Here is a 19,108-nt window from a genome sequence, read left to right as displayed (position 1 = left end):
TGCGTGATAAACAATATTATCACTCAGTAATAGGGGCGTATATCTATCAATAGAGGCATTGATTCCATTCTAATATTTATGTTTTTTTCAATTGAATATAGTTTATCGAAGATCGAAGTTAATCGAGGATGAACTGCATCCTGGTGATAAATGTACAAGTTAGTATTGATTTCAATATTACTGTCTTTGTATCATATTTTTATTGCATTTAAAGGCTGCTAAGTTAGTTTGGATGGAATAAATTGAAATTGAATTTCTATAATTTGTTAAATTATTTAAATTCATTGTATCAATTACTCATTTGGATTCATTGTTAAATTATGTTCCATAGACTAAGTCACAACTTATTGGCCTTGTCTATCATTATTATTATTTCATCATTTTCCAAGTTTGTTAAGCTCAGAATATTAACCGATAAAAAAGATCGGATTGTCACATTCATTCATAAAACTGTTGAGATGTTTTGATATCAGGCGGAACCAAGTGATCTCAATCGATCTAGTTGAATTGATAGGTCGGAATTGAATCAATACAGTAGCCGCCCGAAGTGTTGATAACAGCAAATGTCACATAGCTATCAAAGTGTTAATTTTGAATTTGAGTGACACCAGTTCATTAAATGGATACATGAAGAGGCCTTCTCATTTCCATTCATATTCCAACATGTACCCTCTTAAAAGTCAGCAAGTACTCTACCAAAAAGAGTTGAATATTGAATAGCCTATTTTCTTGCATATGTGATGCAACTAAATATTAAAATTTCCAAAATACTCCACTTTTCTATCAAGATAACAACTCTATTTCTATTGAACATTTCCCTCGTTATTATTTAAATCGAACTACTAAGTTATAAATTTAAAAACAGCACACCTTCAATGATTTGAAAATATAAAATCTATGATTTTTTATAATTAGAAACTTCGGACTCATGTTCTCGACATAATATCATCAATTTAATCAATTCTTTTAGTTATCATCATCATCATCATCATCATCATCATCATCATCTAGTCCCACTCTTATCAATGGTCTTCATATCGTCAACATTAACATTCATTCATTCATTCAACATTAACATCAACATTCTCGACTTTATCATTTCCAGAGAGAAAACATCATACTTTAGGATCTTCGACTTATTATAGAAAATAGACAAAAATTTCCATCTGAATACGACTAATGATGAGATAGTAGTTCTGATCAATTAAAATATATTTTGAAAAAACACTGTTTTATTTTTGTCACATCCACATTTTATTATACTCCTATACAGGACTGCAGTTGAGTGTTGAAACCAACAAATCTTCAGCTGACAAAAATAAAACTGTTTTTTCAATAATTATGAAAAATTCCAAAATAGCAATTCTCATTCAACAAATGTTGAATCAAAAATATATTTTATCTTTACGAATCTGGAACAAGTCATGAACTTGAAGCGGACAAACTGAACTAGTTGATGGACTTGTGATGGAGTGGAATTCAAGTGGGAAGGAAACGAAGCAATAGCCCAACGTGAAATATATCTTCCGCTGGTTGCAGTGCACAGGAAAGCGCCAACTGCGAAAAAGCTGAAAGCTGGCGGAAGAAAATCAACAAGACACGTCCTCTCCGAGTGCTTGCAGACTCGCAGTGCTGCACGTAGCACGTACAATGTCATCCAATTGGCAATCATCAACATTACGATGATGATGAAGATCAAAGTTAGTTGCCATATTATACAATGTATGTAGGCTAACTTGCCGCATAAATAAAAAGTTTTTACTCTTATTAAAAATGATCAAGGAAAACCAGCCTACAAAGAGTCAAAGAGCTACAGAGTATACTCCAAATTATACAGTATTATAAATATCAATTCAAATTACTCAATTAATTTTACTCAAGATTATTATTAATTTTTGAAAAAAGGAAGACCAAATTATACATAAAATCTTTTGCTGGCGTATAAGATTTGGTGGTAGTCTTTTTGTGGAATTCTTTTTATATTCCAAAGAACTTATTCCATTCTATATGATGGCGTAGCCAGAAAGAAATATATTGTGGTGGGGGAGGGTCGATATCGTTAACCGGGGGGGGGGGGTGAGAGGAACGATACTATCTCACAGAAATTTATGTCAAAATTAAACTGTACTGTAAATTCCTTATTTGGAGCACTTTGCAGAATTGAGTGATGATTACGAGGTATATAAAAATTTAATTATATTATTATTATTTTTGATTTCGTGGAATAGGGGAGGGGGGATGAATTCGTAAGGCTGCACCGCTTCACTCATGACTAGAAATCGAAAATGATGTGATGAAAATGTCGTTATCGGAATTAGTAATTTTTAATAAATGGTTATCATCTTCAGTGATAATTATTTTTAGTGAACAGAGATTTTGTGGCAATCCACTATTTTAGAGATAGAAGAGAGATCAATCCATTTGAAGAGGAAATTGGTAAGATAACAGTTAAAAACGTAATGAAAAATTTGAAACTAGCAAAGTTATGAATCAGATGTCATGTTAGCAGCCAACACGTTTTGATAGGATAGCCCATGAGAAAAGGATCAAGTGCTCATAGATATAAGGAGCAAGTTTGCATGGTTTGTCTATCTTCTTGCAGTTTGATCGCCTCAATTTTCAATGGAGATGAGATTGAAAATTGACAGACATCCTATCAGCAGGACTTCAACGATCAATGTGAAATATTTCAGAGAGTACATCAAATGTATCTGAACACTGGTTTCATTTGACATAAGTTCAGGTTCTGAGACACATATTCATCAATTAACTATTATTAGATTGATTTAATGATTCGGGAATCCCACGATGAATTTTTGTCTAGGCTACTGGTTCTTTCCACAAAGACATGTTTTCAGGTTACGAACGGAATAACCGTTGAAGGAGGTAACAAAACTGTAATAATTACTAGTCAGTCAAATGTAATTAGCAGTTATTAGTGGATGACTCGGTAGAAAAGATCATCATGAAGTAGCAAATTAGTTTGCTCTCAAAACTCAAACCAGTAATCACATCATAGCAGTAGTCAGAAGAAGACAAACTAATATTTGTACATGAATTATTCAAATTCAAATATGTTGTTACCCTCTCAAAATAATAGGCTTGGTACCCTCGTACATTGAAAATGATGTTAAGTTGCAGCAAGGATAAATAACATATAGAGATTAAAAGTCTCTGGTTAGGTTGCTAATACATGGAGTTTATGCAAGGATGGAAGATCATGTGAGAGAACGTAATGAGAGGGTTTCTGACCTGACGCAGATCATTTATATTATTTTTCAATATTACACTGAACTTTGAGAGTGTTCGTATAAATGAGGAAGATCTAGTAAGAGAAGTGACATTAGAAGACACATAGGAAAATAAAATACGTGAAAGACAAAGTACATGAAGGGATAGAAAAGAAGAAAAATTAACGTGATACAAAAACTTGGGGAGATAAGAAGTAGAATCCATTTTAGCATAGATGAAATATAGATTGATTATTCTAAGATTATGCATTATAGTGAGGTTCAGTTCAGCATTGATGCTATATATATATATAATAAGGATTAAATATCAAAGTGAAAGCTGACAGTTCAAAGTGAATCTCGATATTGTCAGTGAGTATAGAATGTAATTATACTAGTGACCCCCTGCGTTGGAGAACTCGTTAAAGAACTGTTTTATTATAATCTTTGAGACCCGCAACTTTTGATTATACAGAGTTGGTGAAGATTATGGAAACTGCTAATATTTCTTCTACAAGAATAACCTAGGAAAGAATTGACCACTAAGATTCAAATTTTGAACACGTATTCTTCGAACCTTTTTACAGGTCAAGTTCGTTGGACAGCAAAATTGACTCACTCCTACGTCCTTTTTCAGGATATAAAATACATTGAAAGTGCATGAGAAAAAATTAGTTGTGATTTATCATTTAGTTAGCTGAAGAATTCATTGCATGCAATTACAACAGTTTTTCCATTCATCATTCATAACATCATCTGAAGCTATTTGGAAGCTATCACACAGTTGACACATATCACGTGTCATATCACGTGCATGAAGGTTTGTCTGGCCCGGTTGCATAAAATTAAGTTAAATTTTAACCGTAGTTAATTCCTCGAGAACCAATTAGAGAAGCCTTTTTTTAAAAAACGCCTTCTCTGATTGGTTCTTATGAAATTAATCACGATTAAAATACCGACTTTTGTGCAACCGGGTCAGACAGAGCTTCATGCACTGACACGTAATTTCAGCTGGTTAATATTTACCATCTTCCACATCAACAAACTGATACGGGTTTAGATATGAATGTGCGGTTTTCGCCTTTCATTTTCTCATGAAACTCTGTATCGAAATCATGTATCATGAGTTTGGATTCATATGAGGGACAAAGATATTGAAGCGACAGAGTAATTTTTGAAGAGTATTTTTTCATTTCAAATAGGAACCCCAATGGATCTTACTGTCTTATTAGAACATACAAACAGACGGACAACGACTTTGGCCTTCAGTAAGTCGAAAAGGAGAACTCGCTTACGCTCGTTCAATTATATTTATGTAAATAAATATATAAATTGTATATATTTATGTGATTATATTACATTCTATACTCAATGAATATTGTACTTAATTAGAATAGTGGCTACCAAGATTTGTCAACACACTTTATTCATATCATTATTTACATATTATTCAAAATACTTGTATTTTTTGGGATGTTGGTTTTTATTATTTATAAATAATAGATAAATGGTTCATCAAATAGTTAATACACTATTCAATTTCAAATAATAGTATTGATTGTTTATAATTCCATTGGACACATGACCTTGTGAGCCAACTAAACTATTTGAATTATGATGAGTGGATTCTCAATTATTTACGCAAAAACAAAAATAGTAACAATAATAGAAGAGTTGCTGAGTCATTGCTAAAGATAATATAAAATTATCATCAAGTAAGCAATTTAAAAGGAGTTCTGGAAATTGAATAATTGTTTCTTCAAAACAATGGATAGAAAATTCAGTATTTTTGAGATTATCCAGAAATTCGAATTCCATAAGATTATAAACACTCGAATTTATGATCTACGGAAATTACTGTTTCACAGCTATCTTTCCGAGTGAATGGACATTATATGTTAACATAATATAAATCTAAAGGAGTTGAGCCACAACATTGGAATTTGATAGGCCTACCAGGTTAAAATTTACGCAAAATTAACTGAAATTAAAGAAGCTACCAACGGATTATGGATTTATGACAAGGTACTAACACTTGAACAAAAATTATTATCACTCAACTAAAAATGTGATTCTATTATTCCAAGCGACATTCAACTTGAATGAGCCAACAATTTCATACCATGTTTAAGCACATTGTTTTCAACAAAGCTACCAGGTGAATGAACTTGCTGAATTTTCAAGAATTCGCCTCTCCAACTTTTACTACTGTATTTATGAAGTTTCAATTTTCATGACCCATAATTCGAAGTGAGATGGAACTGTAATTTTGAAAAGAGGGATGAAAACACCCTTTGTTAATAACAACTTTCAACCATCTAACATCAACAGAAGGACTGGAGCACATGACAAACTTATAAATATCTCTAAAATAGAATGATCAAGATTTTTAGCATGAGGAACAAATAATTAATTCAATTTTCATGACCCATAATTTGAAGTGAGATGGAACTGTAATTTTGAAAAGGGGGATGAAAACACACAGGGATATATAACGATCATACGACTAAATGCCTGAGTCAATAAATACAATACCTCCAAATAATTTAATAAAAAATAATACAATACCTTTAACAAATATTATGATTCGATAAAATTGGAATGATGATCCTTCTAAATTGAATGTGATATGAATCTGGGATGGACCCCTAATTAAACAAAATAGCATTGAATTTACGTTTATGGTTGGATGAAGCAACAATCCAAATTGTTTTGAGCTGATATAATGATAATGGTAGAACATGGTTTATTCGAATAATAATATTACTAATTGAGGCTATCTTACACTTCTCTTTAGTTCTCACAATTTTGGTTTCTCTCGATAAACTAGGCTATAATAAGCTTAATTAAAAGATGATAATCTTAAGAGATGATAAAGATGTAATAGGCATAATTGTTAACAAAGCAAATCATCAATGAGCCTTGACATACATATTTTGTATGTACATACATATATATGTACATATGTATATTGCAATAATTTTAATAATTAGTAAACCCAATTATAACTTTCAATTGGCAAAAAATTCATGAATCTTCAACATTGGTAATTATTGTAGACCTAATTTAATTTTTAAAATGAGAATGTGAAAGCATTATTTCCATTCAATTTGCTGTTAATTCAGTACAATCTCAATGTAGATGGGCTGTCTATGATACCTATATAACATCTAAAAATATGACAATAGTAGGCTACACAGGCTAACTATTTTTATCGTATACTTCACATTTGTTATCTCATTACCGGTTATTTCGTAGGAAAGCTTATCAATCATCGATATAAGAACCACTGGACAAACAAAGACAGATATGGAGCGCTTAGGTGGGAAGGTAAATGCATTCTATTCCTTGAGATATTGATGTAGCCTCACTGATTGGGGATAGAATTTGGACGAGATGAGTCCACATGCATTGCAATATTGCAATGAGAGTGAATGCAACATCCAAGGGAATGGAGGGAATAGGGATGCTCATAATTAGAACTTTATTATTAGCAACTATTGTATGTATAATATAATAATTATGTTTATGTTTTGTCAATAAACTCCTCTGGTTGCAATTCTTTGGCAATCAGAGAAATTATTATTGCCTATTATTATCTTTTTAATATATTGTGATATATCTAAATACAAAACCAACATATAATTAAGTGCAGCAAAGAAATAATTATGCTTATCAACAATGTCTTGACAATCAATAGTTTGCTTCTATCAAAGAAGGAGTTTCTTTTATGCTCAAAAACTTACGATGCATAATGTAAGACAAGCTTCAAAATGTTTAGATAATAAAATCCAGAACGCTATTAATGGCATTAACATTCAGTGGCGTGGGTGGAATCCATATAATTATTCTTACGGAATCCATGATATTAATAGTATGCAAATTGAAGTGCGTTATGCAGTTGCATCATGCAAGCGGTAGGTACCGTAGCTTATGAATAGCCTATGAATAGAGCTAGCGGCTTACCTTTCTAGAATGTTCTTAACCTGAGCACTTCAGCACCTCTAAAATCACTTGATATTGCAATTGAAAATGAATTAATGATAGACTAGAATGGTTATTGTTGATATGAGCCGCTAACACGTCATCATACTATTTACGATCACTTTTCATTTTCAAATTTAAATCAACAACAACAAACAGACACGTGCAGTACAACGAAAACAACCTAAACCTTCGCAACTCAACTGGTGTTGTATCGATCAGCTGGAGTAGCTGGGGAGCAGGCTTGCCATTTACAGAGAAATTCGATCCGTAAGGTTGGCAGAAATGTTTGAGGTAAATCCAGTTCAGATGGATGTCGGCATGTGTGGATATGGCGAGAATGACACCTGTCAAAATATGCACCTGTACAATTCTTTTTATGTTTATCTTTTATCTTGCATGTTATTTATAAGATAGACGTATTTGAAGCTCCATAGAACCTTAAACTTGGTTTGCTATTAAATTTGTTGCTCTCATCGCATAGGTTGATAGGAGGTGCGTGGTGTACATTAACAAGATAATTTATAGTTTATTAGTAGCAGTTCCTTTCTGCTTTGAAATGAATGAAAAAGTAATTTCAAGTCACTCTTAATTCTAGGAAAAAACGAGAATGAGTGAGATGGAAAAGACTATCGACACTTTCGTGATAGCAAAAGACTATTCGGGCAACAACTATTGATTTTTATAGATGAAAATGTCATTTCTTCAAAAGACGAAAGCATGTTTAATTAATAGCATTATACAGCTTAAGGCTCGACTGTAGCCTTTCAATCGCTCTTATAAATAATTTATATATATTCAAGAATCAAATTGATTGAGTCTCACAGCTAATACTAATTAGTATTACAGTAGAAAGTACAAAGGTACTTTTATAAAATGAACTTTTATAAAAGTTCAACTGATTGTCGATTGGGTGAGGAACTGAAAATGAGGATGAAATATGAATTGTTAGACAAATCGCGATCCAAAATATTGTGATTCGCTGTTTCTTGTTGGTCGATATTGTAGAAACCACTAGTGAACCAAAGAAGCAAGGAAGAAGATTGGAGGAGAAAACGGATTACAGGATCAAAGAATAGAGGGTGTTAGATTGAAGAAGACTCCAGACCGGTCTTTGCCCCTATAAAACTGAAGGGTGACTCAAGAAATACCTTTTTGAGGATATAAGCTCATTTGCATTAATCATATGTGAAAAAATAGAGGATGAAAAGCTCAAGATAATAGCCAAGGGAATATAAGAAAGACACAAAATTTTAAACCAAACGAAATAAGCAGTTTATAAAATTTTGATAAATAAGTGTGATGGTAACCGACTCAACAATAGTTTCAGTTTCGTGTTTGGCCAATAAATTCCGATTATAATTGGATGAGATTTACAACAAAGATAGAAGTGGAAGCTCTACATCAACAAAAATGAATATGAGGAGGAAATTGATTCCAATAAGAGAGCAGCTATTATGTTCATGTAGTTTTTTTTAAGCGAGTTAAAAGCTAACAGTCGTAACAGGTAACAACAGCATTTATGAACACATTAGTTGAAATCCACTGACTGGAAAGACCAAGGAAAAAGTCATTCTTACTGCAATCTTGACACTGGATTGAGTAGGAAGGTTAAGGGCGTAGTTGAACAGTGCAAAACAATAACAATAAAGTGAAGATTACAAATACAACAAAACTTAGTGGGCGGATCAAGCAATCCAGAGCCAACCTAGAAGTGTTTAATAGGTACATTCGCTATAATTTGCAACTGCACAATAAATTCTCAGATTATGGTGTGAGTAATACATACAGGAATAGTTTTCTCAAGATTAACGCATTCCATGTCGAACTATTTAAATAACGATGCTCTAAAAATAGAATTGAGTGGAATATTCATTATTCTTCAAAGCTTAAAAACCATTAAAACCTGTGTTCATTTTATTGTCAAAATCGCCATGCTATTAAGACTTATTAACAGACTTGAGTTTACTGTTTTCGGAACTATTGAGTTCATTATTAAACTGTTTTCATAGGCAATATTTTTTGTGTTGAATTATGGTATTTGATGGCATCTAGACCTGAGGTGATGAAAGAATAATAAATCCGGGTTTTCGATTAGTCGGGTTTTGAAAATCGATTATCTCTTATCCTTGGAACTCATAGTTTCCCTTTTCCCTGGAAAGACATCAAATTTTCAGTCCGAAACTCCTGGAGGCTAAGGAAATCACCCTGCATAAATTGGGCTTTCCTAGACTGCAACCGATATGACAAAATCAATATTGAATCTGCTGATAAATTTTAACGGGAAGATGTGATGTTTTCCGTTTCCCAATTATCAAATTGGAGGCAACACTGGAGTTGCGATGACACGTTTGCGCATGTATTAAGTGAGTTTGTGCTGGTGTTGGATTGTTCATATTATTCAGGTGTTGGTCATTCAGGACGCCGACGCCCTTTCCACTCATGCGCAAAAAGTCGTGAAGAGCAGGTCGGCGTCATTAGCGTTAAGTGAAAAATCCTGTGTCCTGGACCTTACCCAACACAAAACCGCTTATTGGCCTCACTCTCGGATAGCAAATGACGGGTCGTCGTTGAATCTGTTTTTTACAGCACTAGGAGACCGTCAGAATGAAAATGTCAAGACTAAACCGCTTAGAGTTTCTCAATTCGAACTATAAACAGTGAGGTGTTACAACCACAATACTACACTAAACTACCTACCACTACATAAGGAAGATAGCAAAACCCTTTCATTATGATTAGCAATTTAAAGAAACTGATTTCATGAGAATTCACCATGAATTTCATTGGTATGCATGCCTTCCCGGGTAATGTGCACCGTCGCTGTATCCAGTTGTTCAAAGAAAGATTCACTTACAATATAAGTGGATTACATAGATATCATTGCATCATGCATTTAGGAAAAATGAAGCAAATAAGGCAGATCTATGCTACTACAATAACGACTAGTTAATACTTAACGAGTTTTCCAATCGATTCTTTCGAGCTAATTACAAATCAACAACAAGAAAGTCCTTCAAAATATAATCCAATATGCATGACATCATAGTGATATGTATTTTATTTTCATCTATTCGTATTCGTTTGTCGTCTCACCTAATAGTTGTAAGGCTTCAAATTTTGAAGAAATAACTAATAAGATACATAAAATGAAGACAATAACACACATAAAATCATTTAATAATATTAAAATCGAATAATTTATGGATAGATTCTTATAATAGGGAATGCTAATTTCTTTTGAGCCTGAGAAACAGAATAGTGAATAATATTGTAGCATACCTGATAAACACAATAGTATTGTATAATGTACAGTAATCTTTAAGGGAATCAATTATTTTCAGATTTTATGAATGAACAGCCACGCAAACATTTGAATACGGCAATAATGTCAAGAGACAACGAATCAAATTTACAGATATGCTGATACGACATGTTGGCATTCAAGTATTGAATACTCGAGAGCATCGCGTGACTGTACCTTATCGGGGAGACAAAGGGAAAAATTTGGCCGGAAATCGCATTTTAGGAGAAGACCGTTCCAGTTTCCCGTTGTTTCCAAACTGTCCGATCAATTCCTAACAAACGAAAATTAGAATTGGTTTGGTCACGTTATTTACTAACACAAATTTTGTTACACTTAGAGTAAAAAATAACCTAAGGCATGGACAATTCACAGGAGAACTCTACATATGAAAACACATGATGCATGAAAACGTTTCAAATAATAATGGATAACCTGATGATATTTCGCGTATCTAAGATTTCCTTCACTAGCACATCAAGAGTGAATCTCTATTGGTTTTAATCCATATATTAGTTAGTAACTAATTGGCTAATCATGTTCAATATTTTACTGACCAAATTGTTAATATATCAATTAGGAAATTAATACATTGAACTTTTACCAATGAATTATGAATATGATCAATCTCAAATCACACGATAACTCAGTCAAACCTCAATCAACGCAATATTCATCAATTCATCATGGAGAATAAGAGAATACCAGAAATATTTTCGAGGAACCCTGAAAAATTAAATCGAGAAGAATAAAATCCAGAATTAGTTTGAAGGATTTATTCTATCAGAATAAATTTTATTTAGTTCAGAAATAGCGACTGAGGATTCTATTCTAAATAGAGTTATTCTATTATTATACAACGTTGCGATTCCGATAGATATTTATAGTTGGACATTAATTTGAAACACACAACTGAATGAAAACAGTGTGTTACAGCAGAAGTATACGTGTTGAATTGAGAATCACTTGGTGCTCTGCCAACTTTCACCTTATTGGATTTTACTGGAGGTGTCAGAGAAATGGAAATGCTTCCAGCGCTCAAGCTTTCATGTGTATTTCAAGCTTTAATTTGAACCATTTTTCGAATGAAAAGGAAGAGAAGACAAAATCAGTTCTTTAAACAACAGTAATTTGAGCTATTGGTATAGCATTTGGAATTTCGTATCGCAATCTATTATTGGTATATCCATATATCTATAGGATTTCCAGTATATTATTTTATTGGTATGTTAAGAACTTCAGTTCGGTATGTACTACATTAGTGTTTTAAATAGTACGGTATTGTAGTAAGTACTAATAAATGTTGCCATAGAGCTGTCTATGAAAATAATTCCCCCTGAACTCAATGACTAATTTTCTTTAAGGATAAATGAGGTAAACTTATAACTGAAGATAGTAGAAAGACTGAATAATATCAGAGAGAGTTCACAGGAAGACAGAATATTATATTTGACCTATGTAGATGTATATTGGGATCATTGGCGTCTATTTCACCACATTTATTTGGGATGTAAAGTATACTCTTTGAATTTAAACATAACTGAGAATTGGATATAAAGAGTTTGTCAATCATCATTCAATTTGAAATTTGTTGAATAATAATAGATGGGATTTCTGCACTTGAAGTTTTCCATGAAGCATCTGGTATCAATCAGTAGTGGACTTGAGAAGTCATTAAAAATTGAACTGTCATATCTCTAATCTTTATGAAGTACCGGTTCCTGAGAGAAGAGTAAAGATAGAGTCGAAATTATTGCATTACACAAAGGCAATAATGATAAGTTTTTAGCTTTGGTGTTTGCGTCATGCCCATATGTATCAGATCATTGATTGATTTCATTCAAGTAATCGGACAGATATACTCTCTGTTGATGTTTATCATTCATATTTGGACGATAAATATCAATACTTGTTATTTACTTCTATTGTGAGATATTTGCAATAGCACCACTTAACTCCATGCCAAAATAGTCCATTGTTATCGTAACCTTGAGCATTCAATGGGCATCATTAAAAACTCATTTTAATGAAGGCGAAAAGTATTCAAAACTCCACAAAACAGTGGACTAAATTTGGTTTAAAAATAATTCACCAACATTCAAAAACTATAACTATACTGTACTTTTGTAAGCAGTGAATGTCTTCTTCATGTATTTAGCCAACAACAGGGGAAGCATTATGCTTGATGATTATGGAGAACACCGCTGTATGACTCGGTATCATTATTTTGTTTTTATATTTCAGCTTGCTTATGTTGAATTCGTGTAGACTGTAGATGAAGCTGCTATGAAGTGCAAGATTGATATTCTAATGGATAAGTTAGAGTGATGAAAGCTGAAGAAATTTCTGATCGGAAGAATGATGGTTTTGCGCAATCTGATAGAGCAGCTTCAAGCTGTCAAAACACATTTGAAAGGTTTTACTAGTATACGAGAGTTATCGTGCACGATTACAAGAGGTTACCTAAACAACACAGAATACACAACACAGTGCTATTAAAACAAACAATCATAGTCAACCAAGATTTTCAAGAAATCTTTCAAAAATTGTATTCTGTATTTTGTTTCAATTGTTAAAAAGTGAATATAATAAGCTCCAGAGTCATCGCTGCTAGCTGTTATATTGAATGATAATTCTTTTTATGTATTTTCCATTTTCTTTTTCCTTCAATAACATTTCTATTGAAAAAAAATTTAGATTTAGCTATTGTAAAATTCATGATACCAGTTCGGTATAAAAGAGTATTGTAACTTAGGATTGATAATTTTCCATGTATATTTTCCTCCTATTTCTGTTTTCGTTTTTCGAAGAGGAAACAGTATTTCAACTATGTCAATCATGGTGGACATACATTTATAGTATGTAAAACAACATAAATATATAGTTATATTACAATATCATAATAATATGAGTCACATATTCATTTCGGTATTTGACAAAATTTCTGTATCTAAATTATGTATTATACGTACGAAGTCTGCATTTATTGAATTATTCAAGCTCTTAGAAGCATTGCAATTTGAATATATTCTTGTTTCATGAGATACTAGGGTCATTCAATAAGTAACGAGACAAATTACTAATTTTCAGAAATGGTTAAATTTATCTAAATGAAACATTCAGGACATGAAGTTGGCAACCTTGTGATGACATCTGCTCAGCTGTTCTTCTATTGTATTTCGTGAACATAATCGCAGATTGACTCAGTTAACAATGGCAAGTCCGCTTGAGAATTGCACCGTGGAAGAACAGCGAGTGCCGTGATCATATTTTTAGTCTCTGTCGTTTTGACTCTGGCTCATAGTGGTGGATCCATGGTTTCATCACACGTTACAATTCTTAAAAAAAACATTCTCCTTCAATCGACAATCGCATACCGATTTTTCAACTGTTGACTGATTTGAAGCCGGGTTTCTTTGTGAGCGTCCATGAGTTGTCTAGGCACCCATCTCACAGAAGTTTTGTGTACTGCCGCTTGTTGTGAATAATGTTATGGACAGTTCCAACACTCGCGTTATAATTTCAACAGTGATATGCCTAATTAAGTCCCTAATTAACGAATCAATTCGAAATTCGAGAGAGGATTTCCCAACTTCGACCGGTCATCCGCTGCGTTGATTATCACAAACTTTTGTACGGCCACTTTGAAACTGTTCTACCCATTTGTAAATGTTTGAGCAATTTAAACAATGATCTCCGTACACTTTTAACATTCTTTTGTGTATTTCACTACCTTTCTCACCTTCTGCGACTAAAAATCTGATCACGGCATGTTGCTCTTCCAAGGTGCCATTCTCAAGCGGTTTCGCCATCGATAACTGAGTCAATTTGCGATTATGTTTACAGAATACGATGGAGCAGCTGTCCAGATGCCATCGCAAGGTTGTCAACTTCATGTCCTGAAAGTTTCATATGGATCAATTCAGCCGTTTTTGAAAATTAGTAAATTGTCTCGTTACTTATTGAATGACCCTTGTATTTGTAGAAATATTTTAAAGAACTCAGGCAAACTTCTCTAACATTTATGTGAATGCATGATATCTAGGATCAACTCGTTCGTATCAGGTGAACAGACGTGTAATAAATGCTGTACTTTTCAAATGCGTTTCAAGTGGTAATTATGTCAGCAAAAAAAGATTTGAGATGTGTAAAGTGCCGTCTCATTGTTCCTTATGGCAAAATTATTTCCATGAGTGCTTCTCACATGTCCACTCCAAGTAGGACTTTCAGCAAGAAAGTCCTTTCAGGAGGAAGAAAGTCCATGACGATGACAAAGATGATGACTGTAATGGATTTTGTTATTCTTGTTCAATGGAGTGAAAATGCACATTTCAAAATGATTATTTTACGCTCCGGTGTTTGCTTCTTGGCAGTGAACTGATTGTATTTACATTTTTCAGCCTCATTGAACTGAAAACGTAAACTTTCGATTATGAACGTCTTCTGAAATTAAATTGACCACAATTTTGGTTGGGATTAACATACTTCTTCTTGACGTTTGAGAAGTACAGTACTGTCTTTCTATGCTCAGTAAAATAAGGATTCAGCTCGAAATAGTCGTTAGATTATCCATTAATGCATTAAGTGAGCAATTTTATCGTTAACAGATGATGAAAAATAAGTGTTGATCTATTTTTAGAAGAACGCTGTCAATAACGAGTTCAACACTTGGTAAAATGGTAATTTCTGAATGAGTAATTCTCATTTTTGTTCATCCTCTATTCCATTTCAATTACAGTGAACTCAATTTTGATCTTGGATAGAATTTCCCTTTTTTGAAGATTATGATCTTAATGTCTGATTTTCTATTTCTGTTTATCTTCTACCATTACAATTACAGTGTACTCCATTTTTATTACTTTCCTAATAATATTAGTAGTGCCTATTGTGTTAGTAGAAAACCGCATTACAAAGATTTTTGATACATAATGTGGGGGTTTATACCTGTCTCCTGTCGGTGACGGCACTTATCTGAGGGTTAATTCCTGTTTTGGGAAGTACCCTTGTCACACGAAATAGGGAAAAATGTCTAGAGTATACTAGATTATTTTCCTGATAATTAATCAAAGGATTAATTGTACTATTTTTTCTCAAGATCAAGTAACTCGATGATGGGTTACTATTAGCCTCTGAAATGAATATGGTATTAGCAAATAAATAAGCTATAAGCAAGGTCGAACACAGGGTCACTAAGGAACAACATGTGATGACAAGTTGCATTTATTAAATTTACTAAATCATGTAAGAATATTGTTGGTTCAATAAGTAATAAATGAATTTGATAATGAAGGGTTAAGCCCATAAACAATATAATTTGAATTTTAAAAAGTTCTTTCCAGTTTATAAATTTATTAAGGATGAGCATGTAGTGCTTTCACCCAAGGGTTGCCCGACTCAAGTTTGGACAGTGTAACGTCAGAATTTTTACAAACGATATACAAGTTTGTCTATAGAAAATTGAGTCGAAGAGATTTTGAAATAATGATATTATAAATCACTCACATTTGTATGGGCCCATAATATACGCGCACTCGCTCATGAAGATTTGTTCACTGCATGGCTGGCATCTTTCGTTAGGCTGCATGGCATCATATTAGGCTTCATTATTTGGCTCGCGATTTTAATAATTGATAACTCCTTTTTAACGGAGACTTGGTAATCAAATTAAATTCTAACGTTACGGGAACTCTACATTAATTGAAATTTAGCACTCTTACATAAATTTAACAATGAAACATTTAAAACAACAAAAAATACAAAAAGGAGTTACAAACGACTCTCCATTAGCGTGCTCAGTTAATCTCTCTCTTTCTTCCTTCTTCTCAGAAATTGAGAAGCTAGGTTTGGGGAAGAAAAAGGTCACATGACCAGTTAATGACCAATCACTGGTCAGAAAAACGAATCTACCAATAGGATGGCTACAAATGAAGGAATGAGCTCAGGTGTGCCATATAGAATAAATAAATAATTTTACAAATAAAAACGGGATAACAAGCAAAAACAAATATAGGGGAACAATGAGCAGATTTTTCAGCAGGTCAGGGTGTACAATAAACAATATAATAAAATTGAAAAATCGAAGCAAGCAGACAACAACCAGAAACAGACATGCCGGTTATCAGCTGACTGATAAGGTAGCTGGCTCAGTTTGCATCGAGAAACTAACCCTTATTGTAAACAAACATTCATTATGCTGTTATAGGTTATTCGAAAACCATTTACAACTGTTTGTGAATCTGGATCTTAATAAATGAATATATCATAGATTTTGTTGTTATTTCAACAGCCAATAAAGGTGGGTAGTTGTAATTTTTAGCTTATTATTATAGAAAGTTGCTTATCAAAGCTGTTTGGCGAATCTCACCGTGACAATAACTAGTGAGAGTGACTCGCAATAATTTGTTCTAGCTTTAGAATATGCTATAGTAAGTAATGATTCATAAAATTTACGAGAGCTACTTTTCCTAGTTACGCATATAACTAACTATATGTGGAAAGCACAGTTTGCTAATTTACCTCTCCTTTTATTCGTAAGCTCTTCTCAAACTCGACTGATTAGTTGTGATTTCTGTCATGGAAACACGTTTTATAAATTGCAAATAAGGCAATTATAATCATAATTATTAACAGTTTATAATACAGTATCTGACACAGATATCTCAATAATTGTTCCTAGTTTACTGTAAGTCACTTCTGACTTCACATTAATAAACTGGCGATTAGACTGCTTGATTATACCAAGTCAATGATGATAATCAACCACTCAGTACACAATTATTATCCTTAAAATGCAATGTTATAGAAGCTCAGGTAACTTAATTTAACAATTCTTAAGCAGTTTACTAATCATGAGTAATCGATGCAATTGAAACCTTTTCAATAAAAGAACCATAGATAATTTGATGTCCCGTAATTTTAACCATAGCAGAAAATGAATGTTCGATCAGTAGGTGAGTGTAGGCAGTAGGGTCATCGGTGTATGATCTCAACTAGAGCACAGGTTCGTCCTCTAAGAATAGAAAATCAATAGATGATATTGTATGCTGTACTCTTTGGAAGTCAACAGCTATTATCAGAAGCAGTCAAGGAGATTTACTCACTAGCACATGCAGAATAAAAACATTTACAGAAGTTATACATAGTAGTCTACAGTAAACAGGACATGTTTCTAAAATACACTTGTCATGGTTTGTAATTGTGTCTATGTTAGAAACAGGAAAAGATTCACCGTCAATCTTTGTATTCTATAAATATGCAAAGACGGGGCAGCAATAGGCAACATGCATAGCACTAGCTGAACACTAGATGCATGTTTCTCTTCATTACCAGTAATCGTAAACTAATTGAATGTTATCTATGATGGTATAATTTACAACTAATTCTATATGATTTTGTAATAATCAATCGAACGTTCATGAAACAAGCAGAGTTGTTGATTCATCCTTAATTAAAAATAATTGCTATGAATTTCATTGTATAGCCTATTATCTTGATGAAATTATTATGTGAGCTGATTGTATTTAAGCATCCTTTAAGACATTGCTCAGTGTACTCTCAATAATATAATAATTTATAACACTGAAAGCCGCAGTTTCAACAGACAAAATAAATATCATCTTCTATGTTTAATGATGCATCTCGATTGTTTGTTGTCATCAGTATCAGTTGTCATCAATATCATCAGTATGATCTGCAGATCTGATGATATTGTTTGTAAACGCACAGAAAGAGTGAATTTTATTAAATTAATAGCAATATTAGAAGATTAGAACACATCAAGTTTACAAAGTACTGTATTTCAAGATGAGATGGGTACAACATTGTGACTCCCACTGCAAACTTTGAATACAGGTTATGAATGCCAGCTATTCTAAATCTGAAAACCACAGTTCAAATTCAGTTGACAATTCTTGAGAATGTCATGAACTGAAAAAAATTGAAAAAATGCAATGAATAGATTGTTAATTGTACCTGTTGAGTGGAACCGGCAGGCAACACACTGCAGTCGAGCGCAGTCAAACGGCCACACGTATCAACAACACAACAACTTTGGCAACACTACACTAAACACCGAACTGTGCCTTCTGCCTTCGCCGCCGTGCCGGGTCACGTGGTCTCTCACGCGCACGCACCTCCACACTCATACACATCCAACAACACAGCCGTCAATATTCCACGGTTTTACTTTTATTGTACGACAAACTCCAGCGGAAGAAAATTATCTTTTTACTTTCTGCACTCGACCAACATCATTACTTTTGCGATACTATCACGGCTTCATTTGTGAAATTCCTTTTCTGCTGCTGGAAATAACTGAAAGTATAATTAGGAAAAGAAGCGTGTGACTCATCTTACTTTCTGTTATGCGATAACAAACAGCCACTCAAAGAAACGAGATTGACTTCAAATTTTGGTATTTTTGCGATATTAGAATGAAGTTGTTATTATTGATTCAGAGGATTGAAATTAAAGTAGTGTGGCTGTTGATCGGATGTTCCAACTATTAAATTTGGACAAGAGGGTAAACCCCAATAATTGTAAATAATAAGACAACAGCCTTATATAATGATATTTCATAATAAATTATCAA

At 33.1% G+C, this 19,108-nt stretch overlaps 1 protein-coding gene across 2 annotated transcripts in view; it reads right to left on the bottom strand.

Moving 5' to 3' along the window:
• LOC111043448 (facilitated trehalose transporter Tret1) overlaps window positions 1-18,611 on the bottom strand; it is a 66,308-nt gene extending 47,697 nt beyond the window's left edge. Inside the window, exon 1 of one of the 2 annotated variants that reach the window (XM_039440645.1) lies at window positions 18,490-18,611. The gene's annotated coding sequence lies outside the window, so the exon portion shown is untranslated. Of the gene's footprint in view, window positions 1-7,196; window positions 7,417-18,489 lie in introns of those variants that run through there. The other variant, XM_039440652.1, reaches the window with a different exon arrangement.
• Between the last annotated feature and the right edge of the window lie 497 nt (window positions 18,612-19,108).

Source organism: Nilaparvata lugens, chromosome 1 (genome assembly GCF_014356525.2).
Source record: "Nilaparvata lugens isolate BPH chromosome 1, ASM1435652v1, whole genome shotgun sequence".
Taxonomy (NCBI): domain Eukaryota; kingdom Metazoa; phylum Arthropoda; class Insecta; order Hemiptera; family Delphacidae; genus Nilaparvata; species Nilaparvata lugens.
The sequence above is the reverse complement of the archived record's forward strand: the minus strand, read 5'-3'. Positions and strand labels throughout refer to the sequence as shown.